At 40.9% G+C, this 17,876-nt stretch overlaps 1 pseudogene; it reads right to left on the reverse strand.

Moving 5' to 3' along the window:
• Window positions 1-11,140: 11,140 nt before the first annotated feature.
• On the reverse strand, window positions 11,141-11,816 carry LOC103201779 (annotated as a pseudogene).
• Window positions 11,817-17,876: the final 6,060 nt, after the last annotated feature.

Here is a 17,876-nt window from a genome sequence, read left to right on the forward strand (position 1 = left end):
GGCAGTTGGTTTTGAGTTAACATACAGATGATCAAACGCAGCCCTGACCAGAGTTGGTGTAGAAACCGAAGTTACATGCAACAACTTACAAGATACCTCAAGTGCATTCTTCAACTTGTCTAGTGACTAATGTTATGATAAATCCCCAGGCTACACTAATTCTAGGAAAAACTATTTAATTAAAGGAGAGATTTCAATAGCCACCATCTTGGGAATGGCCACCATGTTTAGGAATGGAAAGCTACTGGGCTGTCAAGTACAAGACACTCCATTTGATGCTGTGCTCACAGAGGAGAGAAAAGATGCAAATGACCTAAAGTTGACAAAGTGGTTTTATTAAGGTCAGTGAAGGCCTTGGCATATGGTACCAAAACTCCCTGGCCCAGGGAAGAAAGGCCTGGGATCTGGTTCTTGCTCTGCTGATGTCTAACTGGTGACCTCTGGTCCATCACTGGTGTCCCTGGACTCAATGTGCCCATCTGTTACGTGGTATCAGACCAGCAAAGTGACAGGCACACCACAGACATCCAATTAGTGATTTCTAAATGAAGGAATGAATGATTCTTAAGTGTTACTGTTGAGTCAAATTTCAAATTATATGTAGCCTATCACCTCACCTAACTTCTAAAACTCCAAGACCTTAATTTCACTCCCCATGGGAAGGGTGGGGACATCGCCCTGGGGACAATAGTTATATGTAAGCCACAGGTAGGGACAGAAGAAAGCTATGGTCCTCTAATGAGTTAGGGAGGGAAGAGGCATCTCAGAGCACAAACCTGTCACAAGAAGGATACATTATGGGTGCATATTCCTTCCTTCTCCAGTTAGCAATGTCCAGGTTTAATGCCTCCCTTCAGTCTCTTCCCAGGTCCCTCAGTACTGAGAAGGGTCTGTACTCTACTACTAAACTACAGGTTACTGGTTCGAAAACACCCAGAGGTGCTGCAGAAGAAAAGCCTGCCAATCTGCTTCCATAAAGATTATAGCAAAAAAAAAAAAAAAAAAAACCCTGTAGAACAGTTCTCCTGTATAACACATGAGTCACCATGGGTCAGAATCGACTCAATAGAAATAGGTTTGATTTTTGTTCACTTTCTTCCAAGTCCTTTCTGCTTCATTCCAGTTTAGTCAACATTTCCCACATCCCTAAGCTTCAGGCTCCTGTGCCCTTCCTGCCCTCACTACTTCTGTGTCATGGCCACAGCTATTTCTCTAAAAGCCCATGGTCACCAGGGAAGCAAAGATCTTGCTTTCTAATGCTTGATGTGTCCTTGGTTAGTAGGAACTGTTCTCATAACTATTTAAGTGACTTAAAAAAAAAAAAAACTTACTGCCATCAAGTCGATCCCAACTCATAGTGACCCTTTTTGGGTTTCCAAGGTGGTAAATCTTTATGGAAGTAGATTGCCCAGTCTTCCTTCCAGGGAGTGGCTAGTGGGTTCGAACCACCAACCTTCTGGTTAGCAGTCAAATGCCTTAGGTACTACGCCACCAGAGCAGAGCAGAGTTGATTAGTTTCTCCAAATCCTGCCTCAGAATCACCCCTGACTATATTCCTCTTCCCACAGAAATCAGCCCAGGACAAAGAGATAGCTCATCAACTTCTGCCTTTACTCTCTCTCCTCCCTCTGCACTCTTTTGGATCCCAAGGTCCTCTGAGAGACTGATTCATACAGCATCTTCTCAATATGATAAGACAGGGACAAAAATTACCCATGCCTCTTTCCCTCCTACTCCCCTGCCCTCAATTAACTTAAAGCCTAGCATTGCTGGCCTGGCATTCTCCTCTCTCCATCCTGCCCCCTCACAAACACACACACATTACTGCACACATTGAGTCATCAGTAGGAGAAGAGAAGGTATAAAAGATGGACACTGGAAAGGAAAAGAAGGGAGAAAAAAAATTAAAAGAGAAAGAGAAAAAACAAAAACAGATCTAAAAATGTTGGGTAAAATAGAAGGAAGAAGAATCTTTTAGGTTTTACAAGTTTGGGCTTAAGAGTCTAGGGAAGAAAAAAAGAGAATTTCAAGAGTAGCCACTAGTCTGCACAGAATCAATTGAGAGTGGGAAAGAGAGGGAAAAAAGAGCTAGAGTGAATGAGAGAGGGGAAAAAAAAAAATTTTAATGGCTTACACCTCTGAGGGCACCAAAAGTTTGTGCTCATCTACTAGCTAAAGGTTTGGCTGTTCAAATCCACCCAGTAGCACTGCAGAAGAAAGGCCTGGTGATCTGCTTCCCATGCAGATTGTAGTTGAGAAAATCCTACCGAGTAGGTCTACTCAGAAACACATGGAGTCACCATGAGTTGGAATCAACAGCAATGAGTTTGGTTTGAATTTCTTTTGGTGACTGTTATGGATTGGATTGTGTCCTCCAAAACATATGTGTTGTCAATCCTAATCCTATCCAGTGGTTATCATCCCATTTGGGAATGGTTTTTCTTTGTTATGTAAATGAGGCCGTATCAGTGTAGGGTGTGTTTTAAATCAATCTCTTTTCAGATATAAAAGAGCAGATTAAACAAGAAAGCAAGTAAGCAGAGATGGGGGAAAACAGATACCAAGGTACATGAAGATCACCAAGGAAAAGGAGCTGAAAAGAGACAAGAACCCTCCTCCAGAGTTGACAAAGAAACTAAGCTTTCCTCAGAGCTGGCACTCTGCATTCCGATTCTAATCTCCTGAACTGTGAGGCAATAAATACCTGTTTGTTAAAGCCACCCACTCGGGAGCTCTGGTGGCATAGTGCCTAAGGCATTTATTTGACTGCTAACTAAAACACTGGTGGTTCAAACCCACCAGCCACTCCTCAGAAGGAGAACGAGGCAATCTACTTCCATTGAGATACCACCTTGGAAACCCAAGGAGGGGTCACTTATGAGTCAAATCGACTTGACAACGGTGAGTTTGTGAGTTTGGTGGGGTGTTTTTTTGTTTTGTTTTGTTTTGTATTTTTTGAGTATTTCTGTTACAGCAGCACTAGAAAAATAAGACAGGGACTGCACTGTGTCTAAGAATATGATCCAGCACCAAGAATGAACATCAACAACCCCAGTTGTATTTTGAGGACACTTATAAGATAGCCTTTTCCTTAAGCTGAGTCCCTACATATTCCTTCCTGCCCTTGACCTATACAAGCACTTTTCTACTGATTCATTTTCTCAGTCACTTATTCTTATCTTAGGCATACTAGAGTTCTGCAAAAGTCTTATTTCCTTCAGAGAATTCCTTCTTCTCACTTTCAGAAATCTCTTCTCCCTGATGTGATTCCAACACCCTGTACTGTAAATTAAACACTTGAGTCGACTCTGACTCACGCCTAACTCATGTGTGTCAGAGGAGAACTGTGTTCCATGGGGCTGATTTTTGTCCAGTGGCTGATTTTCCGGAAGTAGATCACCAGGCCTTTCTTCGGAGGTGCCTCTGGGTAGCCGCGAACCTCCAGCCTTTCAGTTAGCAGTGACATTCTGACATTCTAACAACCAGGAGAGGATGCATGTGTGGAGGATGCTGGAGATCATGCAGGGAAGGAAGGTGGTTAAATTGCTTGGGGAGATTCCCTCAGTGCCAAAATCAGTGCTATTAAATGAAAAGAGTCTGTAGATTTTTTTTTTTTTTCTTTCCTTCATGATTAGCAAGGGCAAGCAAGGATCACTATAGAAAAGGAAGAGAAGAATACGAGTCTGGAAAACATGCAACTGTATGGTCCCTTTATGCTCCAAAGGACTATGGCAGGTCGTTTCCTATCGTGAAGTCCTTAAATGCTCTCCCAATTCTTAGCCTGCAATGTCGATTAAGCAGATAACTTGAAGACAGGAAGCACCACACAATTTCCATCAAAAGGCAATTCACTGCTTTCATAACATCAGGGATGGCTACTAGTACTTCGAAAGGCACAAGTGGCTCATCCATCTTTGGGGTAATTTATATGACTTGGATGACATTTAATTTATTAAATTTAAAAGCATGGTCATTTAATGCCCCAGATTTTTTTTTTTTTTTTAAGTGTTGCCTTCTTGACTTTAGATGGGTTTCATTTCATATTTCTTTGTTTTTATTTAGGAGTCCCTGGGTGATGTAAACAGTTAAGTGCTCGATTACTAACAAAAAGCCTGGCAGTTTGAATCCATCCAGGGGCACCTCAGAAGAAAGGCCTGGTAACCTACTTCCAAAAAAAATCAGCCACTGAAAACTCCACAGAACACAACTCCACTCGGACCCACACGTGGTTGTTACACGATGGCAACTGGTAACTGGCTTTTTGTATTTGGAAAGAAAGCTGTTGTCAAAATAATAAGTTAAAAATTTACTTTCCCCATCGTGGGCAGGAAATAAGACCCCCAATTTCGAATATCTGACCTTTAACCACAAATCTAAGCCTCTGTGCTCTCAGTAAGCATAAAGGAGGTAGACTTGTGAATGTTAAACAACATGGATCCTAGTCGACGCAGCAGCAAGAAAATGAACTTTTCGATTATTGCCTACAGTGTCCAGGCATGAGGTGTGAAGGACTGTTGTTGTTGTTGTTGTTATGTGCCCTCTAATCGGACCGGACTCATAGCAACCCCTCCTTGGGTTTCCAAGGCGATATCACTACAGAAGTAGATTGCCCAACCTTCTTTCGGAGGAGTGGCTAGTGAGTTTGAACCGCCAGCCTTCTGGTTAGCAGTCAAGTGCCTTAGGCACTACACTATGTGACGGATTACCCCCTGCAATTCTGTGAGAAATTACCTACCAAGGCTGTCAGCTTCTCATAAGGACTGTTATCCGAGACACCACCCCATCAACCCCACTTGTTCCATAAAACAGCAGAGGACCACAGAAAACCCTCTGCCACTAACAAAGATCAATCCTTCCTCTTTTCAAATGTCCCCAAACTGCTCTCTAGCCATACTGCAGATAATCAAATGTACCAGAAGACCAATTAGAAAATTTCCTCAACTTTCAAAACTCCCAACTTAATAGAGTGCTTCCCAATCAAGCACCACAGTATTTCTTCTTGTTTCTCTGTAAGACTTAGTCTCCTTCCTAATACCCCTGAACTTCTCCTGAAAGGAAGGTAATAGCAGATGCTCTTGCCACAAGTTTGTGAATGAACAGGATTTGTTAATTTTGTGTCAGGCTTAGTTTATTCTTTTTAAATTTTATTGTGGTAAAATATATATAATATAAAATTTGCTATGTGAACCATTTTTAAGTACACAATGTAGTGGCACTGATTACATTCATAACGTTGTACAACCTTCACCACTACAGTATCTACCTCCAAGACTTTTTCATCACCCCAGACAGAAACTCTGTACCCCTTCAGCAACAACTCCCCATTCCCCACTCCCTCCAACCCCTCGTTCAGACTCAGTTTTTCTCTGACACTTATAATGTTATTTCCAGAATTTTGACAAGTAATAGGTGGTGTAGTGGGTAAGACATTTGGCTGCTAACCAGCAGGTTAGCAGTTCAAATCCACCAGCTGCTCCATGGGAGGAAGATAAAGATTTATAGCCTTGGAAACCCAATGGGGGTGACTCTATGAGTCAGAAGCTACTTGAGTCTGTCAGTGGGTTCAGTTTTTTGGTTTGGACAAGTAATAGGAAATCTGGTAAAATCTGTGACTGTCCAAAGTCACACAGTGAAGCTAGAATTGGCACCCAGGACTGTCTGCCTCTGAAGTCATGTATTCTCCTCCATAGCCCCCAAGCCTTGGTTTGAACATTCACTACTCTAATCTAGTTGCTCTGGAAACCCAAGAGAAGAAAGATGTCAAGAGGGAGGTTGCTCTGATCCTGGGGCTTAAACAAGCAAATAGCCAACCAAACCTCAATTAAAAACAGAGGTTCACTAACATGTGTTCACATCACAGGCAATCCAAGCCAAGTATGTGGGCTCACTCTCTCTGTGCCTTGCATTGACTGTTTCCAATCAAGGCCACACTCTGTATGCATTTTAACCTAATGTCATTTATGAAACAATATTGCGCTAAGAGGTGGAGGGAGCTGGGCCGTGGCTTGGTTTGTCCAATCCAGAGCCTTTCAGTCCCCAGAGCTGGTGCTGAGTCCTGGCTCCTCCAGGATAGTCCCTTCAAATTACCAGTGCTTCCCAAACTTTAGCAGGCATAGAGCTGCCTGGGAATCTTATTAAAATGCTGGTTCTGGGTCTGTAGATCTGAGGCAGGGCATTTCTAACAGAGTGCCCAGGTAAAGCCAATACTACTGATCTGAGGCACTGGATAGTTTCTTAACTGCACTGCATATTAGAATCTCCTGGGAGCCCAGGCCTAGCATTGAGATTCTGATTTCATTAATCGTGGGTGGAGCTCAGATGTGGGCATCAATATTGTCAGATCCCTTCACTGGGGTTTTCTAATATGTAGCCAAGCATGTGAACACTATGAAGCCCCAAGATAATACTGGCAAGTCCCATTCTCATATAAGAAGTGATAAGATGGCTAAACCAAAAATGAAAAGCTTCTTCCTAATGACCATCTTTTTCCAGTTTAAATTAGGTAGCCTTTCTTCTCAGTAATTCTACTAAATTTAAATGCTTGTGCATGAGTGATAAAAGTTTTAAATATAAGTTTTCTTATCAGGAAGCTGATTTATCTCTGGAATCCCAGCAGCCATTAAAACTAAGCTCTAAGGTTCCATGTTCCGAGGAAGACAGGAACTACCTAAATCAGGAATGTCTGTTGAATGCTGTTGTTGTTGTTAGGTGCCATCAAGTCTGCTCTGACTCATACTGACCCTCTGTACAACTGAATGAAACACTGCCCAGTCCTGTGCCAGACTCACAATCCTTGCTATACCTGAGCCCACTGTTGCAGCCATTGTGTCAATCCTTCTCACTAAAGGTCTTCCCCTTCTTTGCTGACCCTCCACTTTACCAAGCATGATATCCTTCTCCAGGGAATGATCCCGTCTAACAACATAACCAAAGTAGGTCAGATGAAGTCTGGTCATTCTCGCTTCCAAGGAGCATTCAGGCTGCACTTCTTCCAGGACAGATTTGTTAGTTCTTCTGGCCGTCCATGGTACTTTCAGAATTCTGTGCCAACACCACAACTCAAAAGCATCAACTCTTCTTCAGTCTTCCTTATTCACTGTCCAACTTTCATATACATATGAGGTGACTGAAAATACAATGGCTTAGGTTGGGTGCATCTTAGTCTTCAAACAGACATCTTTGCTCTTCAACACTTTAAGAGATCTTTTGCAGCAGATTTGCCCAGTGCAATACAACGTCTGATTTCTTGACTGCTGCTTCCATTAGTATTGACTGTGAATCTAAGTAATAGGAAATCCTTGACAACTTCAATCTTTTCTCCATCTATCGTGATATTGCTTATTGGTCCAGTTGTGAGGATTTTCATTTTCTTTATGTTCAGGTGTAATCCATACTGCAGACTGTAGTCTTTAATCTTCATCAGTTAAGTGCTTCAAGTCATCTTCATTTTCAGCAAGTAAGGTTGTGTTATCAGCATATCGCAGGTTGTTAATGAGTCTTCATCATATAGTCCAGCTTCTCAGATTATTTGCTCAGCAAACAGATTAAATATGGTGAAAGGATACAACCTTGACACATGCCCTTACTGATTTTAAACCATGCACTATCCCCTTGTTCTATTCAAATGACAGTCTCCTGGTCTACACACAGGTTCCTCATAAGCACAATTAAGTGTTATGAAATTCTCATTCTTCTTAATATTATCCATATTTGTTATGATCCACAAAACTGAATGCTTTTGCATAGTCAATGAAACACAAGTAAACATCTTCTGGTATTCTTTGCTTTGAGCCAAGATCCATCTGACATCAGCAATGATATCCCTCATTCCACGTCCTCTTCTGAATCCAGCTTGCATTTCTGGAAGTTTCCTGTCAATATACTGCTGCAACCATAAAATGAGGTTATGCTAGGAGCGGGGAGTGGGAGGATTCCACCAGACTGGTTGGGGCAATAGAAACCCTGCTGTCTAAAAGAGTGTATCAGAGGAGAAAGAATAGAGAGGGGATAGGAGGCCACCCATCTACCCCAGATAGTATCAAAGTAGATACCAGCAGGATGCCCAGTGACCAAGGGGACAAGGGACCTTCCCATAGAGAAACACAGAGGACCATACAGACCAGCACTTCCTTCCCCTGCAAGCTTCCTCTGACATCCACTATCTTGGCTGAGAAAAGACAGGGGAAATGATGATATAGATCTTTGTTTGTTTGTTTGTTTGTTTGTTTACTCGAAGGAGACATTTAAACCAAAAGAGGCTGTCAATTTAAAATAGCAAATGTAAGTTTCCCAGGTCTTGCTCCACCACCATCAGCAGGGAGGCTTGTTCCCAGATCAGTTATAGGAAATAAACAATGCTGCTTGTCTTACGGGCATGATTGAGTTGTCCTATGTGAGCTCTTGACCCTATATACCTACAAATATTGTTAAGTCATTCTGAGCAGAGAAAGCCTGATTTTTCTCTTTAAAAATAGGCTAAGGGTAAAGAGTACATGAAGTAACCCACATTTCCTCTATGGGACCTTTAAAGAAGCAGGAGAGAGTTCTTTCTAGTAAGAAAAATATAGACAATTATTGCTGAACCAGCTGAGTACTGCACTCAAGTAAAGAACCAACATCAAAATGTTCTTTTAAAATCTGGCCAGATAGAGAAAGTGGTTTTCTTAGAAATTGGTAGCAAAGAGGTTATTATGTTACTTAATAACCAAATCAAGTGTCCTCTTAAAGAAGTCCTTTTCAGACTTTCCCCAGCAGCTTAGGCCATTATGTGGTGTTCACCCCTCCCCTTTACCATGTGTCCTTGTCCAACCCCCTCCTAGAACTCCGACTCATGCCACTATAGGAAATGAAAGGGGACTTCGTGAAAGGACAAGGGCTCTTAGGCTCTTAGGTTGTATTGAGAGGCCACCAATCTAAGCAGTAGAAATGTTCACTTCAAGCGTTCTCTTGTCTTGTTAGTGTTTCTACCCCAGGTGGGACCAGGAAGAACAACTTAGCTTCTCCCCTTCTCCTGTGAGGAATGCATATGCATCCCAATTCAACCCAAACTCAACCTCTTCCTGGAGAGGAAAAATGAATGCAACAGAATGGGTGACAGCCTGGGAGAGAGAACTGACAGTAGTAAAAAATGATGGGGAGTCTCTGGTTGTGCAAACCTATATGCTAATAGAATGACTGGAAGTTCAAGTCCACCCAGGGGCACCTCGGAAGAAAGGGCTGACAATCTATTCCCCAAAAAATCAGTCATTGAAAACCCTATGGAGCACAGTTCTACTCTGACATACATGGGGTCATCATGAATTGGAATCTAAGTAACTGAAAAAAAAAAAAAGAAAAGAAAAACATGGGAGGAGAAGATGAAGAAATGTGGGCCCAAGAGGCAGTTGAAATACTGGTGGGCACTCAAGAAAAAGAACTGTTTTGCACATCCTTTTTGTTCCTCATGGAGGTCTGATCATTTAACAAGAAAACTCCTCCATCTTCCCCAACCCTCAACCCACCCCTTAACTGTGCACCATAAGTGTACCTTCCTGCACTTCCAAAGATTAAAAGCAAAAGGGGTTACAATCATTTCATTACAATTTGCAATGATTCTCCAAGTCCTCTGGTATTTCCTTACTAATGCTCCCGCTTACTCCCATATGGTTGGCCAACCTGAAGCTTAAATCTGCCAATAACCACCCTCCAGGTGGCCCTTCACCATTTACCAATCACTTTGGCTCCCACTATCTCATTGGAGTCTTCCAATAACACTGTGAAGTAGGCAAGAATTACACCTTGAATAAAATCCCTCTTGGCTCAATGGTGCCCTGAAGATGAAATGAAACTTAAGCAAAATTCATTATTGTAACATACTGAATACCAATAGGATTCAAAATCTTTTGAGGTTATTTCCACCAAGTTTTGCAAACTTCTCTCTATCCAGACAAAAAGGGTTCCATTCGATAGAGGCTGAACCCTGACATGAAACTTTAAATGAGGGAATTTATTCTGAAACCATTTGTGTCTCTAATACGTAGATCAAGACCATGTGCAGGGGAAAAAAAAAATCTATATTCTACATACTCATTCATCACTAAGGAAAAAACTCCAACACAAGAGTTTTGGGAAATAGATGTAGGAAAATGTATTCTGAATCCTACTACAGCAAAAGCCATAATTAGAAGCCTTGTCCTTGCCAGCTCCTAAGTGGTAATCTTTACAACACTGCAGATATTCAGGAAAACTAATAAATCCTTATTAGTGCTCTGCTTTTCTTTAAGACATGTGGAAATGTGATTTAAAAATTATAAGTTAGATGGTAACTTACAGATAAGCCTTGCTTTGTAGAGTGGATTCTCTTTTTAAAATGTGTGAGCTGATTGAATTCTTATAAGATTGTATTTTAAATAAATGTGTCTAGAAAAGGGACAGAGCATTTGCTATTTAAAAGAATCCAAAAGAAATCTTTTTATCACTGGAAAAATAGTTACCTTACAAAACCAGTTATCTTCTAATTTATATATTGTATGAATCTAATTTATATACACATATGACCTTTGTTTGAAATGGGTTACAAAAAAAAAAACCCACTGCCATCGAGTAGATTCCTCCTTACAGAACCACCATTGGGTTTCTAAGGCTGTAAATCTTTACAGAAATAGATTGCCTCATCTTCCTCCCACAGAGCAACTAGTAGGTTTGAATCACTGACCTTCGGGTTAGCAGCCAATGATGCCACCAGACCTCCTTGAAATGGGATACATGTGGATTTAATCTGCAAAAAATTTCATTCAAATTTCCTTTAATAGAAGACTTTTCAATTAGTAAAATGTGATTGCCTAAACAACTGTTAAGGAACCCTGGTGGCACAATGGTTAAATGCCCAGCTACTAACAGAAAGGTTGGCAATTCCAACTGACCAGGTACTCCTCAGGAGAAAAGACCTGGTGATCTGCTCCCATAAAGATCACAGCCTAGAAAAACCTATGGGGCAGTTCTACTGTCTTGTAGGGTTGCTATTAGTCAGAATCTATTCACTGGCACACAACAAACAACTGTTACTAGTTGTACCAAGCATGGGTTCTGAATGTCCTTTTTTTACCTTCTTCTTTGCTTTTGGTCCAAGGCTTGGGAAAAGGGCTCCAGGGTGGTTAAGATGCTACCTGATGGCTGGAAGGTGAAGTTCAGGCAGAAGCCTGATGATGCCTGGGGAATGTGGAGGGCCTTTCCAGGTCACCGGGCTCCTGAGATTTCTGGTCATCTCCTTGAGGCTAAGCCTCTGGAAGACATACTCACCCAGCCCCACCTGGGGGGCAGCCAGCCAGCCAGTACAGAGAGGGCAGGTGGTCGCCCATCTTGTTGAGGTGTTTCACCTTCTCATCTAGGAAATGGTTCTCCAGAAAGTCAAATCACAGAGATGGGGGGTCTCTGTGGTTAGAACTCATGGCCTGCAGATCCAGGAATAGCCCAAGTCAGGTTCTTCTCCAAGGCCAGGGCTGCTTCCATGGTGTCCAGAGTTCTACCCCACTCAGTTCTACCCCACTCAGTTCTACCCCACTCAGTTCTACCTCTTGGGACTGTTTCTACACATCCTAGAAGAGGGCTTGGCCACTGCATTTATTTTGCAGCTTCAAGAGATGCTCACACCCTTGAGCTTCTCTTTTGCCAGCTCACAGAAGAAGTATTCCATGCCTTCCAAAGCCACATAGTCATTGTTGAAATAGAGGCCCATAGAGAAGTAGTTATAGGAGGACTGCAGATACAAGTTGACCAGGTAGGTGGTTGACACCAGCCTCCACTTGGGCAGATTAATTCTGAGGTATGTGAGAGCTCATGATTGGTTGAGGATTTGGAGTTAATCACACACACACAAAAAAAAAAAAAAAAAAAAACCAGTGTTAGTGGGCAATGGAAATGGGATGGCCAAGAAGATAGTTCTATAGGTTACGCCTGGAGAGGAGGCTAGAGGATGGTCCAAGGCTGGCGGTGAGTAGTCCTTGATCTGTTCTGTCCAAATGCTGTTGAAGCAAGAGACAGATCCATGGGACCAACAAGAGAGCTCCTGAATACCCTTTTCTAATACAAATTTTGATACAAATTAGTTGTCTGACTTTCTGCAAATTACTTGTTAATGGTTTGGTTACTTCTTTTGTAAAATGAGGAAGATGGATTAAATTATTTTTAATTCTCTGATTTTCTATGCATATTCATCAGTTTAACTCTTGTATTTAATAATAACAATAAAAGAAAGTTCATATATATATCTGAATGGATTTTCTAAAAACAAATTTTATATTTTTCAGGTGGCTTTCATCCTGTTAAATTCAAACTTGCTTACTGCATCCACTGGGTTGTGAATTTACAAGATGTTTTATATATTCAGCCTTGTTTACTCCTGTGAAGCAAGGAATAGTGGCTGCAAGAAAAAAAAAAAAAAAACCTGTGTTCTGCTGTCCAATGGATAATCATTACATTTATGACCTTGAGTTCTATTGAATTTCTCTCTGTGTGCTTATTATCCCATATCCAGCCAATCACCATAAGCTCTCTTCAAGATGGCCACTAATACTGTCAGGGGTATGCTTACAAGATTTACTTTTTGTCATTATTTATTTATTTATTTTAATCATATTTTATACTCTGGCCATAAATGAGAGAAGACAGATGTATCATTTGTCCATCACTGGCAGACAAAAAGAGGGCAAACAATGTAGCACACCCTTCTTTGCTTCAAAATAGAAATTGCTAGAATCACGACTGCTTTGTATGGTTGAGTGGGTTGTATACTGCACGAGTCTTGGAGATGCTATTAATATCACATGAATAGTGCTCCTGCCACTGCATATTATACAATCTGATGAGCCATGTGCCAAAGGCCTTGCTGGGATGTATGCAGGACTAAGGCCAGTTAGCATATACATTTCCAAGGGAGAATGGCAATTCTGAAAATGGTGCACACGATACTATGGGATTCACACTTGTTGTTGTTGTTATGTGCTGATGAGTCAGACCCGACTCATAGCCACCCTTTCTTGGGTTTCCGAAGCAGTATCACTATGGAAGTAGATTGCCTCATCTTCCTAGCTGGTTTGAACCACCAGCCCTCTGGTTAGGAGTCCAGTGCCTTAGGCACAACACTACCAGAGCTCCCTAGGATTGACACTGTTGTTGTTGTTGTTGTTATTTGCCGTCAAGTCGGCTCTGACTCATAGCGACCCCTCCTTGGGTTTCCGAGGCAGTATCACTACGGAAGTAGGATTGCCCAACCTTCCTTCCAAGGATAGTCTATAATCAGAGATAAGAGAAATCAGAGTTAACCACCCAGTGTGCATAGCTGATAGATATTTCTCTTCACTACTAAATTTCTACAATCTAAGAACACTCCTGCTGTCTCCATTTTCCTATTACCTTTTAAACTCCCTGCAGCACAGTTTCTGTTGATTCAACTTACTGAAATTGTGTTCTCCCAGGTCACTAGTGACATGGTCATTAACTAAATGTCTCAGTTCTAATTTTATTTAGCCTCTCTCTAGTATTTTGTTTTGCTAGTCCCTCTCCTATTTCTAATTAGATCTGGTGGTATAGTGGTTAAAGCATTTGATTGCTAACCAAAAGGTGAGTGGTTCAAACTCACTAGCTGCCCCATGGAAGAAAGATTAGGCAGTGTGCTTCCATAAAGATTTACAGCCTTGGAAACCCAGTGGGGGTTGCTATGAGTTGGAATCAACTCAATGGCAGTGAGTTTGGGTTTTGGGGCTTCTCTTTCTATGTCCTTTCTTGCTGAGGTGGTTGCTTCTTCTAGGTTCAGTGACAGATGGGCCTATCAGACAGGCACCTTGTACGGATGAAAATTCTATTTTGTTAGAAAAGTTGGCAGCTACATCTCAGATGAGGGAAGGAAATCACCCGACTACCCCTAAAGGGGGCTTCCTTTAGTAGATAGGGAGCTCTGTTGGCATAGTGCCTAAGGCATTTGACTGCTAACAAGAAGGTAAGTATGCTTTATGATCTTAAGATAGAGAAAAATTTCTTAAATAAGACATAAAAAAATGTTAACTATGAAGGAATATATTGGTAAATTTTTATATATTAAAATTAGGACTATTTTTCTATAGATAACTTAATGAAAATGAAAATACAGATTGCAAGCTATATATAAACAATCTAAAGGACAATCAAGAGAAGAATGGATAAGTAAATTATGAAACAGTCACATCATGGAATATCATACAGCAGTGCAATGATAAGCTATAGGAATAAGCAACAATATGGATGGAGCTTAGCCACACTACGTTGAATGAAAAAAGCAAATCCTAGGAAATTAGATAGAGCATGTTACCTATTCTTCACCTCACAGTCTGTGATCATTTATTTGCAGTTTGCCAAAACCCCTATTCCAAATATCCTAACCCACTCATTTAAGTCAACTGAATTAAGCATCTTAGCACCAGATCAGGGGGCAGTGATTGTTCAGTGGGACCTGAGAGACTCGGTTCAATTCCTGGCCAATGCACATAATATGCGCTCATCTGTCAGTGGAGGCTTGTGCTGAATAGATTTCAGCAGAGCTTCCAGACCAATAAGGACTAGGAAAAAGACCTGGCAATCTACTTCAAAAACATCAATGAATGAAACTGTGTGGATCACAATGGTACAGTGCTGGTCATAGGGATGGTATGGGACCAGGCAGTGTTTTGCTCCATTGTGCATGAGGTCACCACGAAGCCGGATGACTCCACTGCAGCTCACAACAAGCATCAAATTTTTGAGAAAGAGGCATATTTCTCAGAGCCTTTTAGGAAATTTTGGCACCAAACATCTGCCCACCCTTATCACTCACCCTGGGTCTAGGTTTTCTCTCTGGGTGAGTGGTAAGTGATCGTGGCAGTAGGAACTCATCTTAGATCCCTAACATCATCACCTTTTTTCCTGGAAGCTAAAAAAAAAAAAAAAAAAAATCAAGATAAGCCTCAAAACATCTGCTCTTTTCCTGCTCTCCTTAAGTTTGCTAAACCAGAAATGGAACCTTACTTTTCTTCAACCTTATTACCATACAAGGCAGCCTACATGTACCAGGAGCCCAAGGCTTTATTTATCTGCTGTGCTCAAACACAGAAATGCTAGAAAGGAACACATTTCATCAGTCAGCAGTTGCCAATGAATACAAGGTGACATTTGCTTCCTTTTCAAAGTACTTTCAGTATTTTTTAAAAAAACAAAACAATGTGCAGCCCTTGTTCTCTTTCCTAACTCTCCTGTAGGAAGCAACATACTCTCTCTGGCCCAGGCACTGCACTTGCTGTTCTTATGCCCAGAACAGTATTCCTCTATGGAAGGTCAAGTTCTACTTGATTTTCAAGTCTAGAGATTAGAGTCATTGAAAAATCCCTGTAGAACTCAGTTCTACTCTGACACACATGGGGTTTCCAAGAGTTGGAATTAACTCAACAGCAACTGGTTTTGTTTCTTTGGTTTTTCTTGGGGAGTCTTTCACTGATACCCGCCCCCCCCCCAAAGACTGTGTTAGGTAACTCAGCTTGACATTCCTCCATACCCTCCACTTACCCACATCCTAGCAGGTATCATACTGCTCTGTGACCAGGCGTTTACTCACCAGTATAGTTGAGTAGAGTGTAAGATCCTTGAGGGCAGTAACTTCCCTTAGAATATCACCTCTTTTAATATCACCAATGTCTAACACAGAACTCAGCACTCAGAAGGGACACAGTAAATCTTTGTTTTAAACAAATTGTAACATGGATCCAATAGTTCTCACAATATACTACAGTAACCTCCAGCTGGGCTTAAAGACTTAAGCAATTAAAAACTAAAATAAAATTAGAGGAAACATATGGAATCTCTGTAGAGAGCAGAAACTGCTTTAAAGACTGAAAATATTGAGGGTATCATCATAGAAAATATGAATATTTTTGTAAATATGTAGAAAGCAAAATATGGTAAAAGTCTATTTAAATAAGTAGGAATACAACAGAATGAGGAAAATGTGATAAACGTATCTAAAGTTTAGCTTCAACATACATAAATAATTGACACACATATATAAGATCTTATGCTATAATCAGAAAAGGGAAGTACATGCTGAAAAATCCAAACTGTAAAAAAGAAAATTACACTTTCTCAGTAGCAATTCAAGAAGTGAATATTTTAGAAGCTTACAGGTGACATTGCATAGCTATTAAAATATATGAAAAATAATAAGGCTCAATGTTCATAATTCTGTGAAGAAATGCAATTATTACTGTTGATCTTATAAGTTCTTTCAGTCTGGAAAGTAATCTGGCAATATGGAAAAAAAAAGAAAGAAATTACTAGAAGACATTTATATAAACCACAATGGTATAATCTACAATTGATCATGGGGATGATACCCTAAGGAACTACTAGCCTAAAAGCTGGCCAAAGGGAGTTGTTTAAAGACATTCTTAGCAGGACTATTAATAGATTCTGAAAACTGGAAAAAATTCAAGTGCCAATTGATAGAACTAGGGTATACAATGGTCATAGGCATCTATCTCTGTAGCAATTATATGATAAGGTCATGGACTGTATCCAGGTGTGGAAGCTTAACATGAAGTTGTTGTTGTTGTTATTTGCTGTTGAGTCGCATCCAACTCGTAGCGACCCCTTCTTGTGTTTCTGAGGCGGTGTCACTACAGAAGTAGATTGCTCACCTTCCTTTCCAGGAGTGTCTGGTGGGTTTGAATTGCCAGCCTTCTGGTTAGCAGTTAAGTGCAGAATCCAGATCATGTATACATTGGTTGCAGCCACATAAAAATCAGAAGGAAACTGAAAGACACTAGGTCCTACTTAGCTTTTAGGAGTTCTAATGGTACAGTAAAGGAGCTCTGGTGGCATAGTGCCTAAGCATTTGACTGCTAACCAGAGATTGGCAGTTTAATCCCCCCAACCACCCTGCAGAAGGTAGGCTGGGCAATCTACTTCCAGAAAGATCTACCACCTCAGAAATCCAAAGGGGGTTGCTATAAGTTAGAATCGACTTGATGACAGTGAATTTGGTTTGTTTTTTTTTTAATGACACAGTGGTTAAGCACTTGGCTGCTAACCAAAAGAGTGGCAGTTCCAACTCATCAGCCACTCTGTGGAAGAAAGACATTGTAGTCTGCTTCTATAAATACTATAAGCTCTGGTAGTTTAGTGCCTAAGGCATTTGACTGCTAACCAGGAGGCTGGTGGTTCAAACCCACCAGCCACTCCTTGGAAGGCAGACTGGGCAATCTACTTCCATAGAGATATTGCCTCAGAAACCCAAAGAGAGGTCACTATGAATCCTGACTATGAGTCAGGATCAACTCGACAGCAGTGAGTTTGGTGTTTTCATTTGTGGAAACTATAGGGCATTTCTATTCTGTCCTATAGGGTCACTATGAGTTAGAATGGACTCAACAGCTAAGGGTAGACTTCACTTTTAATCTTTGCTGCGTTAATTTCTTTCTATAATTGCTTTTAGGGGGACAAGTATTTTTGTAAAACACAAAAAATGAAAGTCTAAGGAAAGAGGTAAAATGTGATTTACAAGCATTAAAATTAGTAAGCACTATCCATAAATTAACTACATCTGTGGGAAGAGACAAAGAGACATTCAATATTATCAGTCAGAACAAGTCCAGGGGCTGACTATGAAACAGACTATCAATTGCTCATATGCAAGTTAAAGCAGAAGCTGAAGAAAATTAGAACAAATCCACAAGAACCAAAGTACAATCAAGAGTATATCCCACCAGAATCTAGAGACCACCTCAAGAATAGATTTCATGCATTGAACACTAATGACCAAAGACCAGACAAGTTGTGGGATGACATCAAGGATATCATACAGAAAGAAAGCACAAGGTCCCTGAAAACAGAGAAAAAAT

This window comes from Orycteropus afer, unplaced genomic scaffold (genome assembly GCF_000298275.1).
Source record: "Orycteropus afer afer isolate SDZICR_OR568_19922 unplaced genomic scaffold, OryAfe1.0 scaffold00008, whole genome shotgun sequence".
Lineage (NCBI taxonomy): Eukaryota > Metazoa > Chordata > Mammalia > Tubulidentata > Orycteropodidae > Orycteropus > Orycteropus afer.